Raw genomic sequence first — 14,028 nt, 5'->3', positions numbered from 1 at the left:
ATGGATAATTATAACATGTCATCTTAGCAAGCTTCTCCCATGGCCACCTAATGCTAACTCAGACATGAGAGCAGAGCCAATGACATCAAGACTTTAAGTACAATGTCAACTTGACTTTTTTGTTGGGATACCAAGCAGTAACCAAGACGTGTGGGTGCTGAACTTTGCCGGCATCTCTATGCTTTCCTAACAGCGCTGGTAGATTTTAACAGCTACAGTAGCTCCCAGGTATAGGGGCGGGGTATGTGTGTTCAAGATGACATATTCCCAGTGAATCCCAGCAGAAAGCAGAGACCCATGAAGGAAGATCCATGAAAGCTATTTTCTAGTTCAGAACATTATTCTGCCAAGCAGTGTTTGAAAGCTTAGCTTGAGAAGTTTCTTTGCAACTAAAACTGAGGTTTTGTCGTATGAAGAGAAAAACCACAGCTGCAAATTTTAGATGAATGGGAAAACTACAATTAAGTTTGGGAGAGGGAAGTGAGGCTTTTTTTTTTTTTAAGTTATAATTTACATCCAGTGAATTTTCTCTTTTCTGTAGGCATTTCTCCGAATTTTGACAAATGCACACAGTCATGTAAATGCCACGACAACGCAGGTATAACACGGTCCCAGTACCTTCCAGATGTTCTCCTGTCCCTGGACAGCCAGTCCCTCTAAATACTCTCAAACCCGTGACAACCCTGATCTGTTTTCTGTCCCTATAGTTGCCTTTTCTGTTATGTCACATAATGGAATCATACAGATGTAGCTTTTGAGAGACTTTTCACTGTACACTTCCTGTACCCCCTAAATTTTGTGCCATCTCTCTATATTATCTATTCAAAAAAATAGATATAATCTTTGTATCTATTAAAAAAGAGATATACAAAATAGATACTTTCAGTAGTCCATGGGTTAAAGAGGAAACCCAAAGAAAATTATAAAATCTTTAGATCGGAATAGTAATGAAGTTATTAATGAAATAGCAGTAATGAAATGGGTTTTGATACTACCATACATAATGGAAGTAAGCAAAACCTGTGGATGCAATGAAAAGAGGTGCTTGGGAAATTCACAATTTTAAGTGCATTTTTTTTAAGATTTTATTTATTTATATGAGAGAGAGAAGAACAGAAATGGGATGAGGGGCAGAGGGAGAAACAGACTTTCCGCTGAGAAGGGTGCCTGATTCAGGGCTCGATCCCACGATCTGGGGATCATGACCTAAGCGAAAGGCAGCTGCTTAACCTATTGAGCCACCCAGGTGCCCCTCTTAAGTGCATTTACTAAAAAAGAAAAAAAAATTCGTTTTAAGAACCTTAAGTGTTCTGCTTTAAAAGCCAGGAAAAGAATACAAAGTAAACCCAAAGAAACTAGGACATAAATAATCAAGGTAATTATTGAATAATTAATGAATAAAGCCAAAAAAAATAAATGGCAAGAATAAAAATACATATGATTTATGTAGTTTCTTTATGTATATATTTTTTATTTTTTAAGTAGGCTCCATGTCCAGCACTCACGACCCTAGCTTGAGAGTCGTGTGCTCTACTGACTGAGCCAGGCTGGCGCCCCTGTGATTTACATATTGATGGACAAACCAACTTAGGACAGTGGAATGGACACTGGACCTTTGAATGTCAGTTTCCTCATCTCTCCAGTGGAAATATTAATGCTCGCCTCTGCCCAACAATAGGTAGGACTTTTGCCCATACGGATTTGGCCATGACGGAGCTTCCTTTTATATATGGGCATAAAAGTTAATTACAGTTGGGACTATGCTGTGTCACTAGGACATTTTCTCTTCAAGATATTATACCTGTCATCCCCCTTACCTGGATTTCTTTCTTCTCTATGGCTTCTCACATCTTCCTTTCCTCTTGCACAAGACCTCGGAACCACAGAGCCCTGGGTTGGGTCATCAGAGCTCACACGCTGGATTCTGGCATACCCTCAGACAAGATCTAGCCCCCCTGTCTTAGGAGACCAGGGTTTAAAACCACATCTATCACTTTCTAGCCATGTGATTATGAATGAGCCTCTTAACCTCTTCAAGGTTTGCATCTTTGCCTGTTAAATGGGATCTTAATCATGTCCACATTACGGATCTGTTTGGAGAGTCAAATGGGATGGTAGATGAGAAAGTATTTTACGAATGGCAAAGGGCTGTAGAAACATCAATTATTATTAGGTAATTGTTATTATCAAAACTTGTTCACCAAGAGTTTATTCCAAAAACATGTCCCCTGTCTCCAGGATGACTTTCTGTGCCTTATGGCAGTCGGAATAGGGGAAGCTGCTCTTCTGATTAGCACCTGGCTTCCTGGGCTGGCTGGCCAGCTGCCCAGACAGCTCCGGGCTTCTGTGGCTCTCCCACATTTTCAGGCGTGTGGTTAAGCAGAATGCAGTGGAAACTTTAGGGGTAGGGAAAAATGAATAAATAAATAACTTCCTCTGTTTCCTAAGTTCTTGGCTAGCCTGAAAAAAAATCATTTTCATGGTGCGGGGGTTTGCCTGAGTGACTCAGTTGGTTAGGCATCTGCCTTTGGCTCAGGTCATAATCCTGGAGTCCTGGGATCGAAGCCCATGTCAGGCTCCCTGCTCAGAGGGAAGTCTGCTTCTCCCTTTCCCTCTGCCCTTCCCTATTTGTGTTCTCACTCTCTCTCTCTTGAATAAATAGGTCTTTAAAAAAAAAAAAAGAAATCTTTTCGACTGAAAGATAAAAAATTCATATATAATTACTTTTCTAAAACTTCTATAGATTGCAGTGTTGTCAATGGAACTATCATGCAAGCCATGAGCAGAATTTAAAAATTTTTAGCAGCCACCCTAAAAAAAGTAAAAAGAAACAAGTGTGATTTTATTTTTTAAGTGTAATTGTAATACTTTATTTAACCCAGCATATCCCAACTATTATTGTTTCAACATGTCATTAATATGAAAAATTACTAGTGAGATATTTTACAATGTTTTTTTCCACATGAATCCTTCAGAATTTGAGACTTATTCACAGCCCCTGTCTACGTGGACCCACCGCATTTCAAGCAGTCAGTAGCCACACGTGGCCCCTGACTGTGGCATTGGACAGGACAGGACAAGAACTGGAACTTACGTAGGCTTGAGGAAACTGACTTCATTTCTGAAAAATAAACAATAAGACAGGACTCTAGCTCCTTGTCGAGTATAGCGGAAGGAGAAAAATGAGAACTCGATTTTGGTTCTTTCAGTCATTCATTCATCAAGTGTTTATTGAGCACCTACTTTGTGCCAAGTGCTGTGGTCTTGGCTCTGCAGCCAACTCACTTGGTGATTTTGGGCAAGTCACTTCTTAGGGCCTGAGACTCCCTGTTCCACCTCTGAGAAAATTAAGATACCTATATAAGAAAGAGCAATATTTATGCCAGTTGGAGGGAATACACACCTGGAAATCATTAGCTTACTGGTGGAGTTTTGAAAGGCCATCAGAAGCAATCACTTTCCTTGATGGTGTTGTTGGAGCTCTCCAAATCACTTTATTATTAATGTCAAAACTTGATCAACCCCATAGAATTTTCCTGAAAGAATTAACCACACAAGTCTCATGTATGGAAACAGTTTGGCATACTGACCCTAATTTCTTCATCAGTCTTCTTGACCATCCTTTTAGGGAGTTTCTAAGGGAGAACTAATAAAACAAATCAGAAATTTCTCTGTAACACCAAGGGCTTTATAAATGCTAAATAATCATTCCTGTCTATCAGTAGGTTTAACTGTGGGAAGATAGATAGGAGGTGTTGCAAGGAGCATGCTGGAATTGACTTGAACACTTGGAAATAAAGTCACCTTCATTAACTCGTAGGTGGCCATGACTTTGGAGTGACTGTGACTTAAACAGAAAAAGGAAATGGAGTTCTACTTCCTGGAAACAGGTTGCCAGTAGCCATACAGTTGGACTATCAGGTAAAGTCAGATTTCAACTTCTGTGTCGGGAGTATGATTCTACACAGATATTTAGAAAGAGTGAATATGACTCTTAGCAAATACAAGTGTTGGAAACTCATTAAATAGATAATGATCATAAAATCAGACCCCATCACTTGTGGTTACAGCCCAAGCCAGCATTTTTTTTTTTTTTGAGATTTTATTTATTTATTTGATGCAGAGAGAGACAGTGAGATAGGGAACACAAGCAAGGGGAATGGGAGAGGGAAAAGCAGGCTTACTGCTAAGCAGGGATCCCGATGAGCGTCTGGATCCCAGGACCCTGCGATCATGACCTGAGCCAAAGGCAGAGGCTTAACGACTGAGCCACCCAGGTGTCCCTCGAGCTCGTGTTGTTAATGCATGTTCAGGTGGGAAGCCCCGAAAAAATCATCCCTGACGTCGGTATGTGGCCTTTTAAGTTTGCAATGTCCTTTCACAGCACTGTCCCCTTGGAGAATCACAGCAGCTCTGCCTGGTAGGTTGGCTGTGTGTTATAATCCTTGTTTTACAGATAAGGAGACAGGCTTATAGCAAATGGCAAAGATGTCCGTAAGAGTTGGGGGATTATTTGTTTGATTTTTTTTTTTTTTCATCAGTACATCTTGCTGCCTTCCTAAGCTTCCCCAGAACTGAAAAGTGGCCCTGAAGCCTTATGCGACTTAGGGCATGTGCAGAACTTTGCAGAAGAATGCATGTCTAGAGAGGTCATAACAGTTGAGCAGACGTTGAGCTAACTAAAGAGAAGTCGAGCACAGAAGGAGGATGACCTCCATTCTTTCATAAGTGCAGAGACTTTCCACTTTGGACCGGATGGAAAGAGGAAAATAACTGTTCTCATCTGTTATATTCCCAGTGTTATCAACCACAAAAGAAGTAAGATCACTGCTAAGAAACACTTTCTTAGAACCAAACATAAGGGGCTTTATTGGGAAGGAAAAAAATACTCCAGATCTCATCTTATATATAAGATACAACCCCTTCTCTTCTGGGTGCACTTTAAAGTTTATGAAACTTTTCCAGACAGATCTCATTAAATTCATGTGTGTAGCAATTCCACAAGTAGAGAGGAGTTATTACCTCTTGCATACAGTGCTTTGTTGAGTGAATGAATGGATGAATCTCCATTTTACAGATGAAAAAACCGAGACCCAAAGACGTTGAGTGGTTTGTCCCAGTGAGGGAACCATGACTAAGACCCACATCTTCTGACTTTAAGTCTGATCCTGTTCTTATATGGATTCTCTCTTGAGATCTGGTTTCCAAACATGTATCATGGAGTATCTCTAGGGGAAATAGTTATACTTTTCATGAAGTCAGGATTTGGGAATATCTCAAGTCTCTCCAATCATTATTAATCACTTATATTGATATAAATTAAATAACCATTCACTCTCTCTGCAACCGCAGTAAAAAACCTAATTGACATTCCATCTCCCAAACAGCCCAAGGCAGACTGAAGATGGCAGTGAACTGCAGCCAAATTTCTAATCATCTCATCAAGAAACCAAAGCAGAAGGGTTAATTTATGAGTCGTTAATCACAAGTGTAAAATAATGCCAGCTTGGCAAAGAAAGTGGAAAAATACACAAACACACACATACACAGATGTGGGCAACACGGGATACTGAAATTCCAGTTTATGGGATCAATGTCTCAACAGAGAGGGGAATGTTTATTTATTCTCCAAGAATTTCAGGATAGAAGAGAGAAATCTTACAAGTTTAGGACATTTATTATCCTAGTCTAAAAGGAGGGATGACAGAATTATTGGTGAGAGAAAAGATATGGTTTCCACAAATCCAGAGGTATTTGGAGAAATGTACAAATTGTTTTCTTTCAGGAAGGATTCAGACACTACTGGGCAACCTCTGCCCAGAGGGGCAAATGTCTTCATATCAGGATTTCTCCAGAAGTCACACCTCCAAATTGAAAGGGACCTTAAGCTGACCATCTGGTGTAATGACCTTGACCCTGGCTGATCTGCCAGCTGTTTCCAAAACATTTCTGTCAGACCATCAAGCCTCAATGGACAAAGCCACCATCCCTCGATGTACTGTTTCTCTTTACCTGAGTTCTGGAAAGTGTAGTCCTTACGTTGAGCTTCAACCTGCCAATCAGCTACTTGTACATTGGAGCCCATCCATACAAAACCAATCCCTCTTCAATGTGACAGCCCATCTGCTCTGAAGACTATAATTGTGATGCTTCTGTCTCACACAGCTAAACATCTCCAGTTAGAGGGGAGTCCCTTAAAATATTCCAAGAAGAACTGGGTTCCCAGACCTATTATCATCCTGGCCATCGTTCTGGCTGAATTTCAGCATTGACAGCTGGCTACCAGAGATAGCCTGAACTACAGAGGACACTTCCTCTATGGTAGTTACTTGACGCCTACCTCTGACCTCAGAAAAATGCCCTCTAAGCAAGGAGACAGTGCAAGATGGAAGGACAATCTCTGATCTGAGCTGGAAGCTTTAGAGCTAGTGGGGTCTGTGCCTATTCTGGGTTGCTAAGGCAACAGGCAACACCCTGTCTATAGCTCAGCACTCTTATCAGGGCTTACGCTTGGCTGAAGCCTATGGCTGTGGGCCCTGCAGAGGGGTGGGACCACATTCTCCAGAAGATCCCTCAGGGGCAGGTGGACCTTCCCTCCCTGCAGCTCAGGCAGCAGTCTTATCAGGGCACTCTTGCCCCAACAAGTTTCCTGTCATTTATACCCTGCCAGCAGTGCAGCCTGCCTATCTCAGGCCTTGCATCTCTCAAACACAGGTTCTATAACCTCAAGAGAGAAAATGTGCCCAATAAATGTCCAGAGATTAAAAGGGTGAGACCACAGAACAGGGACATTGAGAGGCAGTCAGGTGTCAGCCATGCTTTGGCGTTTGGCATGAAGCTCCTTCCTATGGAACATTCATAGAACTATAGAGCTGAAAGAAACATCACAAACCCAACTTCGTTCTCCTTGTAGATGAGGAAACAGGTCCAGAGAGGGGAAATGACAGCCACCCAAGAACACACAGTGATGTAGAGGCAGAGGCTAGACCAAAAACCCACCTCCTGGAACCTGAGCAGCCAGTCTTGTTTTTTTCTAGAATTTACCATGAAGGCTCCCTTGCAGGAGAGCCCTTGATGTACTTCCCTTCCTTTACCTATTTTGCACAGATGAACACAGGCTCACAAACACTGTGTTTTGATTTCCCACCTCAAAGAGCTTAAGTATCACATTGCACAGAGACCATAGGCTCACAGAGAGAGTGGGCACACTGTGCTGGACTGGGAGACCACTTCTTCCAGGCTTCACTTCCTCGGTTTGCAGCTTGGCAGGGGTTCATGGACACCAAGATCTCTTCCAGTTCTGATTTTCTGCTGTGAAGCATCCCGGGGGCTTGTTCAGCTTATGTTGCGGACTTAATAAGGAATCTCTACCTCTACTAGTGCTTCTTTTAATGTCCCCAAAGAAGGAAGTGTCTTGAGGATGGGATAGGCGGTAAAGTCCTAAAATGACCCTACTACCCGTAATGTGTGTCAGGGGTCATGGGCACAAGCTCCAGGTTCTCATGAGGTGTGCTGGCATCCAGTAGGAGCAGAGCCCTTGGACCTGCTCCATCTCCCAGGAAGTCTCCCTGCCCCTCGAGCCTGGTTCAAGGGCAGTGCCATCACCAGCACCATCGCTGCACTGCTGTGGGGCTGTGTCACCACTGTGTCTCATTTACCCAGTGCCTGGCACATAGTGAGTATTTTACCTCATTCCTAATGATTGAGGAAATGGGTAGAGCCTCTCTACTGAAAAGGAAAGTCAAGGCAAGAGTGAGGTTTGGGGTGTTTGGAATTACTCTGCTTCTGCTTGTCATATTACTTGGGCAAGTCTCCTGTCTCCTTTTTTTATGCTTAGAATAAGGGAGTTCGATTTGATGAATACTTTCCAGACTGTTCTGGAAAATTCTGGTTTCTCGGGTATTTGGTAGGAAAATAAACAGTCTCATCGGGTAATTTGTTGCACACTACAGCTCCCTCCTGGAGATTCGTGCACACAGAATATTAAAGACTCTATAAGTCCTAAAGACATTTATTTAATTTTACTTAAACCAACTTTTTTCAAAATACTCTGGCCTCTTCCTTCTTTCTGAGGAACTGGTGCTGTGAAGCAGAGAGCCTGGGAAACCCTGCACTAAATGATTTCTCTGTCCCCTGTGAACTCTATCTCATCTAGAGACAAGGTCGCCTGGTATAGTGAAAAGCATATGGAGGCAGATAGACCTTGGTTCCAATCTTGGCTCTGTCTTTTAATAGCTGCCTGGCCTATCAGTAAGTTACTTAATCTTCCAGACTTGGATTTCCTCATCTGTAAAATGAGCATGATAACCCTATTTGTCAAGCTCCTAGGCTGTTAAAACTATCAAATGAGATAACAGATATCAAGTATCTAGTACAGTGTTTGAGACACAATAGGCCTCTAAGAAATACCAGTTCCTTTGCTCTGTTGCTGTTGATGCTCTTCTTCTGTCTCTTCCCTATGCCCCCCAAACCTAGAGCCAGCCACTGGCAGGGCAGAGAATGTAACAGAGGGGTATGTTGAGTCCAGGTCATCCTCACAAGACCCTGACCATGTTCTCTCAGTGTCATGGAAGAACTACACTCCAAAAGGACCGGGGTGAAGGGGCCAAGGGGGAAGTGGCAGAGAACCTTGCCCTTCTTTGCCAAACAAGGTGTCTGTACTAGGAAGCTAGATGCTGTCAGTAAAAAGAGAAGATGAAAGAATGCTTTCAGACTGTTCCAGAATAAACACCCACCGTCATAGATGTGCTACCTAAAATAGAAAACTCTTCCCAAGACCCAACTTGAAGGCAGAGCCCTGGCTTGTTTGCCTGGGCAAGAAACTGAACCCAAAAGTCATGATCTGAGTGATGGCAAGCACAAAGGGCAGGGTTTGGGGTGGCTTCTAGGAGACTTGGCACCAGGACAGCCACTGTGGGATCGGCCCTTGGATCAAAGCCACCACTTGACAGACACAAGTCAAGTACCAGGTTTGTGCCAGACACGGGGCTTGATTATGGAGGAGGAAACCAGGAGTCTGCCAGGGAGGCAAGAATGGGCGATGTCACTTGGCTCTATGGAGACTGAACAAGCTGGTTGTATCAAAGGCATTGGAATCTCTTTGGACTGATCTTGTTTTTGGACAGCTCTTTTCTTCCTCCCTGCCCCACTATTGGGCAGTGTTTGGAGAAGGACCATGGACCTTGGAGACATAAGTAGTTTCTAGTCTTACTTTGTCTTTGCTAGCTTAATGAGATTGGGTGAGTGATTGACCCTTCTGGATATGAGTTTCCTCAAGTGTAGGGTAGCAATCATCTCTACCTCCTCAGGCAGTTGGGAAGGCCAAATGAGCTAATCTATATGTATCCTGAAGTGTGTTACCTTTAACTCTGACATGGGGACAAACATCTTTAAATTCTAATAGTTACATGTTGATTTAAATGTATATTAGAAAAGTACTAATATATAAAACCCTCTTAGAGATGTTATTGATAGGTACAGGGCTAAAGTAGGTATATAAGGCAAAGAGAAAAGAAAAGAGAGTTAATTTAAAGAAAAGTATTAAGTAAGTAATGGTATAGCTAGAGGGCAGAGATAGCAAACCCATGAACATGCTGTGTGAATGGCAGAAGTGAGAGAAACTTGGAGTTGATACAGGAACAAATATGGTGGCTCGCACATGGCAAGCACTGAGGATCACTTCCTCCTTTCTTTTTTGGGAATGGAAGGAAAAGAGACTAGGAAAGGAAGGGAGGAATGAGAGGAGAAGCAAACCTACTGACTTACCTGCCTACTTGACTTGTAAGTCTATTTCGGTCCCACTCTTCTTGTTCCAAGTTTCCCTTTATGACCAATTGCTTCCCTTACCTGTGTTTCCTCCCAGACCAGCTCTCAGCTCTCCCATCAGGACATTCTTTTTGCTTTAAGCCTTCATATATCAGAAGCTCTAAGCACGTATATTCAACCCTCATCTCTAACACACTCCAAAACATCTCCCAGAGCTTTTGAGGAAATAAATATTGTAATAGACACAAGAGAAACAGAGATAGAGAGACAGAGAGATAGGGACAGAGAGACAGAAACAGAGAGACAGAGAGGACATGAGAGTTACTTATGGAGGAGAGAAGAACAACTTAGGAGGGGATGGTTGTGGGGAGAGTAGAGTCTGATCATGACTTTTGAGTCTTTGGGACAGTGCTGAGTTGTCTTCCTAAATGGGCATTCTCTCTCTCTCTCTCTCCTAGGAGTGGAAGCCCAGAAAGGGGAAGTGACTTGCCCAAGAAAACAGTAAGTACCTGACACCAAATGTCTTGATTCTTAGTCCTGTTTCCTTGATTTCTGCCATACTGGGGAATCTAGGCTTTACAGTCCTGGGAGTACCAAAGTTTGCCTTTAAAAATAGGCCCTACTATTAAAGACAACACAAAACCAAAAGCTGTGGGACTAAAAACCTCTAAAATCCAGACTCTCCAAGGTCAAGGGCCCAGTTGTTCCATGACACAGATGAACGGGCACCGGAGGAAGAGTCCCCTGCCTGGAGTAGAGCTCTCCTCGCACGGAGCTGGAAGGGAAAAGGTTGTGACTCACACATCACAGACTCTGCTATTCCTACTGAGATTTAGTAGAATATCCCTGCACCTTTAAGAGCTGGACTCATTTGGACTTTCCAGATCTTTACATTCCAGTGAGGTGAACAGAGCCATTCTCAGAACTCACCTCCTACCGTTCTGGTTATCCCGGATCTCTTCCAGGAGAGAGCAAAGAACACAACCTCCTTGTGTTGAAGAAAATTCATACCATGCCAGGAACAAGCTTTAGAGGTTGTTTTTTTTTTTTTTTTTTTTTTTTTTTTTTTTTTCTCATAGGTGCATGAAACCAAGATCTAAATCTGCTGCTTGGGATCTTCCTGCTGGTCCTTGACAATGCAAGAAGTTCCAATGCTGGATAAACTTGATGAAGACCTCAGCTGCCAATCAAATCTAGCCAAGAGCCAATACTCGAGCTGTGAAATAATTCATTAGTACATTGTCTAGTGCTGAATCCATTTTTACTTAGCTGTTCGATATGTAACAAGATCAAATCAGAGTGGACTCTTGGCACTCATTCCTAGCTGCCTCATTGGAAAAGACACGAGCTAGCTTGATAATGATGAAGCATGATGCTCGGGGGGGATGAGGGGGTGAGGGGTGGGGTTTCGCAGTGGTATCCTAAGGAAGTGTTGATCCAGTGGGCCTTTCTCGGCTGAGAATGCCTTTCTTCCAATTTTTGTTTCTTCATGTCCACCTTTGAAGCCAGGGGCAGTGTTTGGAGAAGGACATGCTCTCTCTTCCATAAATCTTTCCTTGTGTCCTTACCCCATTTTGGTTATTCACCATCTACAGAAGGTGAGCCTATGGATCCCTGAGGCCTACTTCAGTCAGGTATATTCTGCTCTCAGCTCCTCTGTTAAATGATCAGCTCTTAACGGCAGGGACTCTATTTTATTAAGACTTTCTTCAAAAAATAAAAACTTCTCTTTCTTTCTTGTTACCTAGTTTATACAGATTCATTATAGACACCGGACAATACAGCAAAGCAAAATCAAGGATACAAACCATATGCCTTTTGTTGAATGACATCCTAGGCTTTTAAAATTCCTACCTTTGTTACAAAGATCCATCACAAGATGAATCATCTTATATCACAGTTTTTGAATCTACTTTGTATTTCTGTAAATCATTAACATCTGTGATTATCTGGTCATTTTTTCCTTAAGATTTTGTTTATTTGATGGAAAGAGAAAGAGAAAGAGCAGAGGCAGGGAGAGTGGGGAGAGGGAAAAGCAGACTCCCCGCTGAGCAGGAAGCCCGATGCGGAGCTCGATCCCAGAACCCTGGGATCATTACCTGAGCCAAAGGCAGACACTTAACCGCCTAAGCCACCCAGGAGTCCCCTAGTCATTTTTTTTAAATGGAAATTTGTTTCTCTGATTCTAAAGATGGGTGATGGGATTTATAATATGATTTATAAAAATTGAGAAAACACAGAGAATTTTATAAAGTATCAAGATCATTTAACAACACCACAGAGATGACTGTTTACTTTGTAGCAGGAAATCTTCTGTGTACTAGACATAGTAGATTTTTTTCTGTGACAGCAACTATGTATGTGTGTATCAGATTCATACACAATTGTTTAAATATGTTCACTCATGCACATAATTTTGTTTTTAGTGAACATATCTCGGACATCTGTCAATGTCAATATCTACATCATCCTTTCTAATATCTGCATGAGGGGCTCTGACATGATTTAATAAGCTTCCTGTTATCAAACACATTTTTTTCTAAAACATTCCCCTTTATTAACAAATGTTATAAACTGTTCTTTTGTATGTATTAGAATATGTACCCTTTGGTTTCATAGTCATGGCCCTCCCTAAAACGTGTTTATTTTTTCGTCTCCCAAAATGTCAAAAGACAGCCCCGTGCAATGGACATAATAAATGGTGTGTGTGTGTGTGTGTGTGTGTGTGTGTGTGTGAATGAATAGAATCCAGAAGCAATGGTTTGCCCCTCAGATCTTTTTTTCCTTTTCTTTTGAGACCTCAGAGGATGATCTACTGATTCTTCAGTCTTCCCCAACGCCCCCCTTCTCCCCACCCCAGTCCTGGGAAGGATCCAGATTAGAGGCAGGGCATAAGCGAGCCACCTAATTCTCTTATCGCAGTGGTAGCTGCAGAGGTGGGCCCTGAGAGGGAGTGCCTGGTTCCCAGTCTGCCAGTAGGGGAACCTCAGGGCTGGGACCCTGCACCACCAGACTCCCAGCCCGTCCACCTACCACACTCCCCTGGACTGCCCTATACCCCCTCCCAGGCCTTTAAGCTTCTTCCTAAATTACCTTTATGCTCAAGCAGCTTATGCTCTGTCATGTGGCAAGCCAGCACAGGTGTGATCCAAACACACGCTTTTCCTGAAACCCACTTACTATTAGCCCTAACACGAAGTGGGGAGGAAGTACGACTCAAGTCTCCCGCTTAAGTCTGGCTTCTCTTAAGATGCTGTGGTCCCTCCGGGCATTCACTTGCTCCCCTGTAACAACGGCAGCTTCCTAGGGGCTGGCTAAGGATCAGGGGAGAGGGTGATTGTAAGAGCGAATTCTGTGTCCATAGTATGAGTGTTCAGCAATCGAATAATGTTTGCCGCTACTGAACAGGGGCAAATACTTCCCTACTCTTGCAGGCCACCCCATAGGTCTTTCTGCCATGGGTTTCTCGTCCAAAAGGAAAAGATGGACAGTGCAGAGGAAAGCAGGTACAGAAGGCAAGAAAGGCCTCTCTCTAGTCCCAGGTGATTCAGACATGGGCGTCCTCATCCATAAAAGGAGAAGGTAGACGACTTGACCTCTAAACGCTCTTCTGGCTTTGAGACACAGGTCAGTCGATTACTTGGTCACTCTTTCTCCAAAGGCCTGTTTCCTCATCTCTAAAATGATCAGGTCAGGCTGGATGACTTCTCAGATCATTTCCTTTCTGGGACTTAACACAGCCCCGATGACCTGCTCTCTGGCGTCCCTGTCCTCAAGTGCACTCTGCTTGCCTCTGTTCTGATGCAAACCACCAGGTGGCTTTCCCGGTCATGGCCTGGGAGCCCGCACAGGATGGGCTGCAGCTTCTCCTCTCCCCGCAGTCTGGCTTTTCTGCGACTGGGCTCACAGGGACAGCCGGGCAGAGGAATCCACGTGTCCATCAGGAGGCCTCCGACCCAAGGCAAGCTGGCGCTGCCCAACGTTCTACCTTCCCCCCCCGCCTCTGGATGAAAGTGCCTTCCTTCTGTTTCCCTTTGGAACAGGGCCTCTCTGTCCCCTTCCCGCTGCTCTTGGGCACTCAGCACTTCTGATAAACTCATTTGCAGACTTCCTGGGCAGAACCAGGTACAGTCCTCCACTCACTTTCCTCCCGCCAGGAATGTCTCCCTGTGATCTCGACCTTCAGGGTATGCCCGAATGGCATCCTTCTCAATAAATAACTCTTATCTCCACAATGGTATAAATCATTTCTTCTGGACTCTC

The 14,028-nt window shown here is 43.3% G+C and overlaps 1 long non-coding RNA gene across 1 annotated transcript in view; it reads left to right on the top strand.

The window, feature by feature from the left end:
- The window catches only part of LOC132008098 (uncharacterized), a 52,631-nt gene extending 41,517 nt beyond the window's left edge, over positions 1-11,114 (top strand). Inside the window, exons 2-3 of the long non-coding RNA XR_009401539.1 lie at positions 10,224-10,266; positions 10,845-11,114. This is a non-coding gene — a long non-coding RNA (uncharacterized LOC132008098). The remainder of the gene's footprint in view (positions 1-10,223; positions 10,267-10,844) is intronic.
- The last annotated feature ends 2,914 nt before the right edge of the window (positions 11,115-14,028 follow it).

The sequence above is a fragment of the Mustela nigripes genome, unplaced genomic scaffold (genome assembly GCF_022355385.1).
Source record: "Mustela nigripes isolate SB6536 unplaced genomic scaffold, MUSNIG.SB6536 HiC_scaffold_75, whole genome shotgun sequence".
NCBI lineage: Eukaryota > Metazoa > Chordata > Mammalia > Carnivora > Mustelidae > Mustela > Mustela nigripes.
This window is presented reverse-complemented; position numbering and strand designations above follow the sequence as displayed.